The following is a 12719-nucleotide window of genomic DNA, read 5'->3' on the forward strand; positions in this document are numbered from 1 at the left end:
AATGTATTCGGGAACAATGTCTAAAACCTTCTCCATAGTGCCATCTAGTGGTTACACGTTTGACCAACGGCTTTGTGGGAAGTCACAGCTGCTTGGTCTGGTCTGTTGTCTTTATAAACTTGATAGAAACTGCATAGTTTCAGTAAAAATGATTTTTCAAAATTGTTTTGCAAACCTGCGTCATTCGGTGCATCTCACTCTGAAAAACAGTTGAATCATCATGTCTGTAGATTCTCATCTGTTGATTTGAGAAAGCCTTTCATAGAACCAGTGAAATTAGGTCCAAATGATCACTTCTTACTCAGTTTAGAGACTTTTCCGTTTAAGTTCATCTCTTCAGATAGTCTTGGAATTGATATTAACAGCTCAAGTTAAATTTGAGTAGTTATTAATTATTAATTTCACAATTCTTAATTTACCAAATAAATTTTTGTTATAATTGCCTTTTATTCTTAAATTTAATTCATGATTTTGCCAATTTACCTAAAATGATTTCAGTGGAGTCAAAAGAAGAAAATAGTGGCCATTTAACTCAGATTAGTGTTTTGTTTCAGCAAACTTACTTGTTTCTGTTTTTTGTCGATCCAAAAGTCTTTTGTCAGGAATCAGAGCTCTGTCTCCCCCTTTGCTCACCAGCGGGAGCCATCCCCAGATCCCCCAGATCATTAACGCTGTACTTTTCCCAGCCGCCCCAGCGCTCACTTCCTGGATGCCGCTCATCAACTGAGTCTCATTGTCAATCACTGACATCAGTGATTGACTGTTTGTTCCACTCTGCCTGCATATCGAGCGTCATCTCCTGGTCTGTCTTCTCATGCTGGATGAACAGTCCTCTCTTTGCACTTGAGTCAGTTACGGAGTCCCACAGGGCTCAGTTCTAGGACCCATCCTGTTAATGATTTACATGCTGCCCCTAGGAAACATTATCAGGAAACACAGCATTAATTTTCACTGTTATGCGGATGAGACGCAGTTGTATTTATCCATTAAACCTGACCAGAATGACCATATAGAGAAACTGAATGCCTGCATCAGAGACATCAAGAATTAATTAATTAATTAATTACCTTCTCCTGAACTCAGAAAAAACTGAGGTTATTATACTAGGTCCTAAAAAACTGAGAGATGCTCTGTCTGATCAGATTCAATTAAATTCAATTCAATTTTATTTGTATAGCCCAAAATCACAACAACAGTCGTCTTGATGGGCTTCGAAGTGAAACATGAACTCAAAAGGATCATGAATACAGAGAGTTCAATAGGAAAATACTAAAATGAACTAACAAACTGACTAAGCTATATTGGCATCCCTGCCCTTAGACCCCCCTTCGCGGTAAGGAAAAACTCCTAAAAAACGGATTCCGGAAAAAAAACGAAGAAACCTCAGGGGTGCCAACATGAAGGAGGGATCCTCCCCCAGGACAGACAGGCGATTTAACAGAACTCTTAGAGAAGAATTAACTTATCTAACTCTACAACTACATATATAAAGTCCAGCAGAGGAGCTTCATCCAGACGGAGTCAGGGGGACAGTCGGGGACGCGAGTTGAGCCGGAGACAGGAACCACAGCCAGGTGTAGGAGCAGGAGCAGAGACGAGGTACTCGGTCAGGTACAGAGCAGAGAAGAGCCAGAGGCAGGATCCACACCCAGGTGTAGGAGCGGGAGCAAAGGCGAGGTACACGGTCAGGAACAGGAGCACGGACGAGCCAACTGGAATCTGGAAGCACTCCCACTCCCCAGGATGGGAGAGGGAAAGAGGGACACTACATGAATCCCACTGCACCAAACAGAGGCATGGAGAACTAATTGATGAATAATGATCAAAAATAGAGGAGAGGAAGGGTAGAAGTAGATTAGAAAAGAGGACAGAACCCCAGTGCACCATAGTTACCCAAGCTTCAACTTCTAGCAGCCTTTTAAAACAAAAAGTTATTGTTATTAAGTTTAATTTAAACACATTAACATTAACTTAAATAATCTCTGAATACTAGCTAGTCTGATAATAAGCCTGTGTAGAAACTGTGTCGGCCACTCTTATATGAGCTGGGAGTTTATTCCATAAAACAGGGGCTTGGTGGCTAAACGCTCTACCTCCAACTGTACTTTTACTAATTCTAGGAACCACAAGCAGTCCTGCATTTTGCGAGGAAGTGTTCTTATTGGATGGTAAGGGACTATGAGGTCCTTAATATAGGACGGAGCCAGTCCATGTAAGGCCTTATAGGTTAACAGGAAGATCTTGAACTTGATTCTAGAATCAACTGGGAGCCAATGGAGCGAAACTAAAACAGGAGTGATGTGATCTCTTCTGCTGGTTCCAGCTAACAATCTAGCTGCTGCGTTCTGAACAAGCTGGAGACTTCTTAAGGAACTCTTAGGACACGCTGCTAACAAGGAGTTACAGTAATCCAGCCTCGACGTAACAAATGCATGGATGAGTCTCCCTGGATGGTGTAGGTATAGCCTCCATTTCCACAGTTAGATATCTAGAGGTTTTATTTGACCAGGGTTTATCATTTAAGGCTCACATATCACAGATGAGTAAAATTGCATTTTTTTAACCTGCACATTGTAACTAAGATCAGAAATGTACTTTCTAAAAGTGATGCTGAAAAACTCAGCCAAGTATTTGTTACGTCTAGACTGGATTACCGTTACTCTTTGTGAGCAGTGTGTCCTAAGAGTTCCTTAAGAAGTCTCCAGCTTGTTCAGAACGCAGCAGCTAGATTGTTAGCAGGAACTAGCAGAAGAGATCACATCACTCCTGTGTTAGCTTCACTTCACTGGCTCCCAGTTGATTCTAGAATCAAGTTCAAAATCCTCCCGCTAACCTGCATGGCCTTACTAATCGTGACCCCATCCTATATTAAAGACCTCTTACTGCCTTACCAACCAAACAGAACACTTCGCTCACACTTTGCTGACTCTGACTCGGTTTGCCTGCCACCTGCCCCGACTTTCACCTGAATTTTGACCATATTGTCTCTCCTCTGATGATCTGATGCCTGTTATCGATCCCTGCCTGCCTGACCCTGATATAGCTTTGTGGACTTATGCATTTGGATCCAGCAGTCTGCCTATTCTTGTGACAGAATACTTTGCCAAACAGGGATCCAGCAGCAGTAGTTCCTAGCCCAACAAACCCGATGGGTTTGTTACTTTATTCCTGGAGCACTGTCGCCAGCTCCAACGTCTGAACTCTGCAATCGAAGCCATGATGTCATGGCTACAAATCAACCCACCTGTCAGTGATACATCCGTTGTGACTCCTCCGGTCGCTCAGGGCAGCACATTCCCCCTGCTCAGATTAATACTATGTTGTCTTAATATTGTTATCCTAAAAATAGAAATGTTCTATTATTATTAATATTAACATCTGCTATATGTGCCATAGTGCATGCAACTTACTCTTAACATGCTTCTGTTGTTGGCCGTGGACCTCGGCTCTGGCTCGTCTCGCGTCCCCAGCTGTCCCCCAGTTCCATCTGGATGAAGCCCATCTGCTACACTATCCAAACATGTAGTTGTAGAGTTAGACAAGCTAATTCTTCTCTAGCAGTCCTGGTACATCGCCTGGCCATCCTGGGAGAGGATCTCTCCGTCATGTGGTTTCTTCTGTATTTTTTTTTCATGGAATCTGTTTGGTTTTTTGTTAGAATTTTTTTCTCAGAGAGAAGAAAGGTCCTAGACCAGGAATGCCCGGGGACGCCCAGTTTAGTTTAGTTTAGCAATCAGCTATTGTATTTTATGGCTGATTTTATGTTTTATACAATTACCGGTGTGGAGCCCATTGAGACAGCTGTGTTTTGATATTGGGCTATAGAAATAAAATTCAACTGAATTGAATCCTGCTACTTATCTGACTTTGCCTGCTGCCTCCCCCTAACCTGCACCTGAACTGTGACTATTCTGAGCCTGCTCCCTAATGCCCATGTCTGACCTCTGCCTCTTCAACCCTGCTTTAGCTCTGTGGACCTTTAGCCGTGTTTGACACTTGTCATCCTCTCTGTGCTAATAAACCTGCTGCATGTGGAACCAGCCGTCTGGCCGTTTGTGACATATTTCATGTTATGGATGTTTGTTAGAATATTTTAGTGTCTGTTTCACAAAAGGCACGGAAAGATCCGTATCGGGAGCAAATCTGCACACTGTCAATGTAAAGACATCATACTGCTTCACAGGCTGTAAACTTACAATAACTCAATTGAGAAAACGTTGGAGTGACATGAGCAGAGCATCAGGAGGTTTATGTTTAGGGTGATTACACCATTCGCACAAATGGGAGGAAACTACACAATACAATTTAAAACACTGCCCTAAATAAATACACTTACATATTATTGTTTTTACAGTGGCTGTCTTTAAGAAATCCACCAACAAATTACTCAAAGTGCAGCTTAATAAACAGACCAAATGAAAAATCTCAGTTCCCTGTCTTCCTCTGGCACAGTGGCTGGGTCAACCCTGCTTGTCCTGTGTGAACACCATGGGCTAAACGTCTGATTAGCGAGTCCTTGATGGCGTGTCAAATACCCGGAGTGTGGACATATTAAATAAATCGTTTTTTTTCCTGAGGTTCCATGGCTTTAACTGACCATAGAACATTAGCCTCTGCCATCCCATAGAGAGGATTCTATTTTCTGCTCCTGTCTGTCTTTTCAGCACAATGTAGTTTGCAGTTTGGTTCATGTTGTGGTTTTTCCCAGAGATGTTTTGACCATTGGTTGCAAGAAACGGGAAAAAAGCAGGATAAAGAAAAGCAGGTAGTGCTATTCATCAGACTCTCCTCCATGAAGACGCTCCTGAAGCTTCTTATTACACCACCTTTACCCAGCAGACATTTCCAAACTTTTTCAAAATTCTTGCTTCTTCAGATTCATGTTGCAGCTGTTTTTTCTCCCCCAAACACACAGAGCTTACAGCACCTCCTCTCTTTGGTCCGTGGAAAGTTGGGTTCATCTGCAAGTGAACAACCAGGACCAAAGGTGGATCAGATGAGGACCAGTCCTGCCATAGTGGGTGCACTTTCTGTTTGGAGGACTAAGATTAAATGTTTTAACCTCCCATCGTTGTTGTTTTTCTGGGCCAGAAATGTTCAAAGTTTCTTCTCCTTTTGTTCTGTTCCTCCTGAAATGAAGAAAAACATGATTGACACAACATCATCTACACAATGTTCCAAGGCAGAAAGATACAAACAAATCTCTGATTCTTGTTCATAGAGCTGAAAGCTCAGGAACTGTGCTCCTTCACCGCTGACACAGACCTCAGGACGCCTCAGGGACGCCTGAGCGTGCACGTTCCAGATCACACACGTGCACAGGCCTACAGATGGACACAATGAACAAGGGTGAGGTTTCACTCAAAGGCAACATCATCAGGTTCTCTGGCATTGAAAAGAAGAACACGCTCCTGCATAGATCACCTCCCCCACAATATTTCTCCTTTTTTAAAGACACTTGCTCTTCCTCGTCCCCTCCCTTTCTTCCTCACCCTCTGTCTCATTAGGCAGTATCTCATTTTGAGGAGGAGAACCAATCAGGGAAGGGGAAAAGTAGAGGAAAGGAGGGAGATGGAGGGAGAAGAAAGGTTGCAGGAGGAAGAGGGCAGGGAAGGAGGTGGAAAGAGACAGAGAAATGAGAGGCCGATGGATGGAAGGAGGGAGGCAGAAAGAGAGAATAAATAGCTCTGGCGCACTCGTCCCCCATTACCCCGGGAGGGCACTGTCGCCATGGCAATGTGGCAGAAAAAGGACAGCAGAGGCATGATGAGCTTCAGGAGACACGCTCCTTTTTGTAAATGAAACTGATGGTTCAAATGTGCAGATTTTCACAAACAACTTCCAGCCGATGAAGCTCAGCAGGAGGTTTCACACCTATCAGCATCATCAATACACCATCGGCCAGGAACCGCTAACATTACACTCGCAAGAGTCTGAGAGGGGGAGAACCCTGAACAGGAACAACAGATCACAGAGAGGAGGAGAACACTGAAGTCCAGGAACAACAGACCACAGCGAGGAGGAGAACACTGGAGGAACAACAGAGCACAGAAGAGGAGCTCAGATTTTTAAAGTAGTTTGTGAACTATTGGGCTAAAACAGGACATTTTACAGCATGCAATTTGCAATGTCCCAGGTACCTCAAAGACCAAGGACCTCTGGTCAGCAGCAGTGTTAAGGTGCACTTTCACACCTGTGAAACCAGACACCCTAACAAAGGAAACCAGCTTTGGTCAGGATCCATTGACTGCATGTAGAAACTACAGAAAGAAATCCCTTCCCCCTGGCACTCCAAAGAGGAAGTATGCTGGCTGCAAGACGCCAAAATCCCATCGACTTATAAAGAAATAAACAACTATTACAAAGTCTTTTTATTTGTCAGAATAACCATTCTTGCTCTGATGCCTTTTTCTTAACACCTTCTGGTCCTAGTCCTAAATTTTTTTCACTATGTTTTTTCTTTATTGTAAGTTATTTAAGTTGTAAAATGACAAATCAGATGCCTCAATAAACGTATGTAGTGCCTGCTGGCACCGCCTCGAACGTTTGATTGACATGTTCTTTGAAAATAAACACAAGAGTTTAAAATAGACAGATAAAAAAAGACAGAGTGCTTGAAAAGGAGTTGGGTGAATAGAAATCTTGTATGATCCCACCCCTTTTTTACAACACCTAATGATCTGCGCATTTCTATTTACAGTTTTGTTCATTGCCTTCAAATTACATTCTGCAATGCACCTGTGCAGAAGTTACATTTTTGTTTAAATTGATCATTTCTTGCCTTGTGCAGTTCCATCAGTGATATCTTCTATGTCTTTTCGAATGCATGTAGACTTAGTTTGTTTTAAACCTTCGTCCAATCCGTTCTAAAGTCCACACCACAAATTGATAAGCAAATTTTCTTTTTTGTAGCGCTAATGCACTGCTTTTTGAAGGTCAGCTGATTTCTTAAACTGTAACTCCCATCTTTGTCGTTGAACGTTTGTATGTACGTTTACTGGAAGTAAGTTATTTCTGGCTTTAACCCTTGTGCTATCTTAGATGACCCCACCCTTACATTGACGTGTTCTTCCTACCATGACAAAGGTGGATAAAGGTGGAAAGATTTCATGTAATCCTTGGACACCAGTGAAGATCACAAATCATTGAAGAAAAAAGGTTCAGCGCACTTCTAGACCTCTAGTGGGTGTAGATGAACCAACTCCCAATGTTTAAGTGCCTAGGATAGCACAAGGGTTACACATGATAAGTGCTGTTTTAAGTTTCACTAGTTCCCATAATTTTAATAAACCCGACTTTAAAAGCTGTGCAATCACATGTGTCCCATAATCCACTCCATGAACTATTCAGATAGCTTTTTTTGTAGGATATACAAACCCTGTAGGTTTGTTTTATACCGTATTTTCCCAAACTTCTACACTGTACTGTAAGTATGGTCGTATTATAGATGAATATATTAGTTGACGTGCTCTGTTAGTGAGTGTATGACGTTTTTCCCAACACTGCTATGCTTTTAGCAAGTTTAGCTATGACTTGCTTTATTTGTGGCTTCCAGCTTATTTTGTCGTCCATAATTACTGAAGGAACTCAATCTTAGTATATAACACACTTGTGTCATTGGCATATAAAAAGTATTTGAAACCCTGTGTGTCATTAATGTATAGGATGAACAGTGTTGGGCCTAATACTGACCCTTGTGGAACTCCACAGCTTAAATTTAGCAGGGATGATTTACAATCTTCCAGTTGTACAAACTGCTGCCTGTTATTAATGTAACTGTTTAACCAATTTAATGCTGGTCCTCGTATTCCATATCTTTCCAGTTTGTTTACTAAAATGTTATGATCAATAGTGTCAAAGCCTTTTTCAGATCGATGAACACTCCTACTGTGAACTCCTTATTATCTGTGACATTTATTATTTTTTTTCAGTTAGTTACGTAATTGCCATGAATGTTGATCTGTTTTTTCTGACACCATATTGGTCGTCGGACATTAGTTTATGTTTCTCAACGTAATTTTCCATCCTTGTGAGGAATACTTTTTGAAATGTTTTTGAGAATTGGCAGAGTAAAGAAACTGGTCTGTAATTTGTTAGTTGGTGTTTGTCCCCTGATTTGTGTACTGGAATTACTTGAGCTATTTTCATTTTTTGTGGAAATGTTCCTGTTTGAAAGGATAAATTGCAAATGTACCTAGGTTAGTGGGTCATTAGTACAGTTTATTTCGTCGGCTAACTTTGGTCCTATTTTTACAAAATAATTATTGAACTTCTTAGTCATCGTTTTTCAGTTCAATAGTCATCCATGGAATTTTATTATATTGTTTGCTATTACAGGATTTTGTAAGTGGGCAGGTTTTGTCATACATAGATGTAAACCCCTGCATACATTTTTCACACGCTAAGTTGACATCGTTGCTATCATACAGGGTTTTCCAGGTTTGTGCTTGTAGTTCTAATTTAAATGCATTTATTGATTCCTCTGTTAGTTTTCTTCTGTAAACCATTTGCCTTTTTTATTTTATTTCTCTACAAACACATTCATAGTTTGCAAATAACGGAAGGTGGTCACTGATGTTAGTCATCATCAATCCACATTTTATTCTGTTTTCTAGGCAGTTTATGAATACATTTGATTTGATTTAAAATGGTTTATTTCAAGCAATCAAATAAGAGTAGTACACAAAAAACATTACAATCATCAGTTATACATTCATACAATGATGTATCAAACTTAAGATAATTAAACAAAAAAACAAATATTGCTTGAGTGGAAGGAAGCGAACTTTGTCGATACAATGTTGCACTATAGTTGCCATAGAAACGTTGACTTAAACCACTTGGACCAATCACTGTCCTCTGGCACTGTCCTGTATCGGAGAAAAATGGAGACTGAAGTGGCTTCATTTTGGTTGAGGCGGATGTAAGGCATTTTCTATGGGTGGCGTCACACTCAGTCCGTAAAGTTCTCTCTTCTTCAATGTCTAGATCCAGCAGAGCAGGGAGGATGCTTGACGGTGCAGTGACTCCAGTTTTAATCTTTGCTCGTGTCCCATTGGAGACGGTTTAAACAACCTCTCAGTGACGCTGAAATTGTTATGAACCTGTTTTTATTGCTGCTGTGTTCAGTCCTGACGATGACGCAGAGTACTTCAGTAAAGAAAAGCATCACCAGCGATGAGCACAGAAGCCTGCAGAGGCAGAAAGTCTTGTTGTCTCGTCTCATCCAGCTGTTTAACTGGTTGGACAGCGTGCAGATGATGACTGGCCTTGTTTCTCTGCTCTTCGTTATTGATGTAGTTACCTGTTGTCATGCTGGGAGTGACTGTGCACCTGTAGGCCCGTGGTGCCCCACCTGTGCCCCCACCCCTGCATGCTCTCCTGCTCCTTTCATTTTCTGCATTGAGTCCTGGTTTCCCTCTGGCCTTCGCGTCTCATGAGCAGATGTTCTCTGGGCCTTGAGGCGGTGAAATTCTTCTCACAAGAAAACAACACAACTCGCTTCAAAGTCCAACAAATATTTCTGAAAAGACTGACACAGAGCCCTGCTTCCCCTCAGAGATCAGAGCGCCTTTGCCTTTTATGACACTCTGCCCCCCAGCATTACGCAGCACTTGAAGGGTCGCAGAAGTGCACGCACAAAACCCTGCACGACTGAGCAGCCAGGATGACTGGAGAGGGGGGGCGCAGAAGAAGAGTGAGTCCCTGAGATCTCATTTATAGAAAAACACCTACCCAGCTTGTTTTACCCCCACCCCTCTGTGCGGACTTTGAATGGGGTGCACAAATTTGACGTTTCTGTGATAGGAAGCGTGAATGTGGCGTGAGGCCGTGTTCTGCATGGGGCTGAGCGCTGGGGGCAGCACGGCGCTGACCCACTTACAACGATCCCGACCACTCTCCACCCCACCCCCCCTCACATGCCTCAGCACTGTCCTGCAAATCCGGCGATGCTTTGGCCCCTTTTCATCCTGAGAGAGTGGATGAGGAGGAGATGAGACACACACACGAGGTAGAAGACAAGGAGCACAAAACCCGCTGTTAATGAAATCATCCTGCTTGTAGATTGGTGAGACCCCCCCACCACCACCATGGATCAATTCAATTTAAATTTATACATATAGCCCAATATTGCAACAAAAGTTGTTTCAATGGGCTTCATGCCGGTAATTGTCTAAGAACATGAAATCATAAAGAACATGAAGTCATAGAATTCAATGGGTAATGGCTAAAATAAACTAAACAGACTGAGCTAAACTGGGGATCCCTGCCCTTAGACCCTCCTTCTCGGTAAGGAAAAACTCCTAATTCTTAAAAAAAAGAAGAAACCTAGAACAGTTTCTGAATTTAGAGGAAACGTCAGCGGATTGGCGTGGCTGATAACCCCAAAGACACGCAAGACAAACGAGATAACACCAACAGAACTCTGGTCTGAGCAAGAATATCTGAAACCCTGACGCACAGCTCCACACAAAGCGTGAACACGAGGTTCAAAGGCGCTCCAACAACACCTCCGCATGGAGGAACAATGTGACTGCAGGTCACAAAACAGGCCCTTTCCTGCACCATTCTTGACTAAATTTATTTAACTTTGCCCACATTTGTGTAAAAAAGATATTTTAAGAAAATGAATTAAGCCCACATTTAGATTTTCTTAAAAGTTTCATAAGAAGTTTAGGTTAATGCATTCGACAAAAATGGGAAATTCCAATTAAATAAAATCAAGTCTGAGAAGAAAACCTAATCAGTGCAGAGTCTGATCCAGACCTCTTTGGACTTATCCAAAGAACAATGTGTTTCTTGGTGCCTTTTCATCCAGAATCTTATCCAGAACAGAAGTTAAGTGTTGTTTTAGTTTTGACCAAATCAGATGCTGCTTGGCTTCCTTCAAACTGTTTTGATCAAAGTTGCATCAGCAGCTTTGTCTTTTTGTAGAGTGGGCCTTGGTTCTGAGCAGCCACACTGCAACTCGCTTGAATTCCACACTGCAAGAAAACTTTTGAAGTATCTTGGTGTAATGAACTGAAAGCTTTTATTTTTTACTTGGACATCATATGTAAGAACCTTAAAAAATCTGCATTTCTTCAACATCACTCTGGTTTTGTCTGGTCAAAAATGGCTGGACATAGGTCCACATAATGCACAACGTGTAGGGCTTTGCACTGTATTGAGAGAGGAGTGGAAGTCTGGAGTGGCAGAGAAGAACGTTGGACTTCTTCAGGACATGCGTGAGAGCTGGAAGACAGTGGTCTTCTGGACTATGACTTGGCCATTTTAACACCTGGACACATTTATCTGTGAACCATTCCATTGTGGATTTCTCTTGATGTTTTGGGTCATTGTCTTGTTGGAAGACAAATCTCCGTCCCAGTCTCAAGTCTTTTGTAGACTCCATCAGGTTTTCTTCCAGAATGGTTCTGTATTTGGGTCCATCCATCTTCCCATCAATTCTAACCATTCTCCCTGTCCTTGCTGAAGAAAAGCAAGCTCAAACCATGATGCTGCCACCACCATGTTTGACAGTGGGGATGGTTCAGGGTGATGAACAGGGTTGCTTTTACGCCAAACATAACATTTTGCATTGTTGTCAAAAAGTTCAATTTTGGTTTCATCTGACCAAAGCACCTTCTTCCACATGTTTGCCGTGTCTCCCAGGTGGCTTGCGGCAAATTTTAAATGACACTTTTTATGGATATCTTTAAGAAATATCATTCTTCTTGCCACTATTCCATAAAGACCAAATTTGTGCAGTATATGACTGATTGTTGTCCCATGGAGAGACTCTCCCACCTCAGCTGTAGATCTCTGCAGTTCATCCAGAGTGATCATGGGCCTCTTGGCTGCATTTCTGATCAGTCTTCTCCTTGTTCCATATATATATATATATATATATATGTATGTGTGTGTGTGTGTGTGTGTGTGTGTGTGTGTGTGTGTGTGTGTGTGTGTGTGTGATTGTGTGTGTGTGTGTGTCACAATGAAAATAGGATTGAGATAGAAACTCCTGCGTTTCCTTTGTCCGTTCTTTTTCTGTCCAGTCAAGCAGAAACTCTTTCTTTTGCTGATGATGCACCCGTATTACTTTTTGATGGACGTATAATCTTCATACGCCGTCATTAAAATCTCAGACTCCGTCTCACTGAAGTATAGCGCTCTCTTTTGTTCTTTACACGTTTCCATGGTGACTCTGGAAATCGTCGATCCATTGAGAATGTCTTTATGTACTTGACAAGCACGCGCATTAACCCAGGGTTACCAAGTCGAGCGTAATTACGCTAACTCATATGCGTTTTTTTGGAACCGACATACCCAGAGTAAGGAAGTTCAGGCGGATTTCAGACAGAATTCAGGGTTAAAGTCAGGCTAGTTTAAACATGCCTTCTGGAATACCCCCCAAATGACACTTGTGTTTGAACAGTTGGGCGCGCTATTATCTATAAATACGAATGAATCTCAAACAACGTTTCCCGACCAGTTTTGTTGTTTCCTCTGTATCTGAATCAGTTGCACTTTACCATGGCTCCTGGTAAAAGACGTTCTGTGGCTTGAGATCATTTCAGCTTGGTTTGGTAATACACTATTAACGTTGTAAAGGGGGCGTTTTTATAAATCTATGATGGTGAGTGAACATATTTAAGTTACAGATAGCTCGATAACTAATTTAGTGGCGTTTGCGTGCACAGCTCATGAGTTCCAGACCAGCATTTTACAATTTTGCC

The 12719-nt window shown here is 42.0% G+C and overlaps 2 long non-coding RNA genes across 2 annotated transcripts in view; one reads left to right on the forward strand and one right to left on the reverse strand.

The window, feature by feature from the left end:
• The window catches only part of LOC144990489 (uncharacterized), an 11879-nt gene extending 6529 nt beyond the window's left edge, over positions 1–5350 (forward strand). Inside the window, exons 2-4 of the long non-coding RNA XR_013654467.1 lie at positions 4709–4765; positions 4916–5017; positions 5222–5350. This is a non-coding gene — a long non-coding RNA (uncharacterized LOC144990489). The remainder of the gene's footprint in view (positions 1–4708; positions 4766–4915; positions 5018–5221) is intronic.
• On the reverse strand, positions 775–3547 carry LOC144990488 (uncharacterized). Its single transcript, XR_013654466.1, has 3 exons — positions 3411–3547; positions 3245–3339; positions 775–913 (listed from the first exon to the last, which is right to left on the reverse strand). It is a non-coding gene; the product is annotated as an uncharacterized LOC144990488 (long non-coding RNA).
• Positions 5351–12719: the final 7369 nt, after the last annotated feature.

This window comes from Oryzias latipes (genome assembly GCF_053564925.1).
Source record: "Oryzias latipes strain Hd-rR chromosome 1 unlocalized genomic scaffold, Olatipes_Hd-rR_3.1 chr1_Y_2".
In the NCBI taxonomy this organism is placed as follows: Eukaryota; Metazoa; Chordata; class Actinopteri; order Beloniformes; family Adrianichthyidae; genus Oryzias; species Oryzias latipes.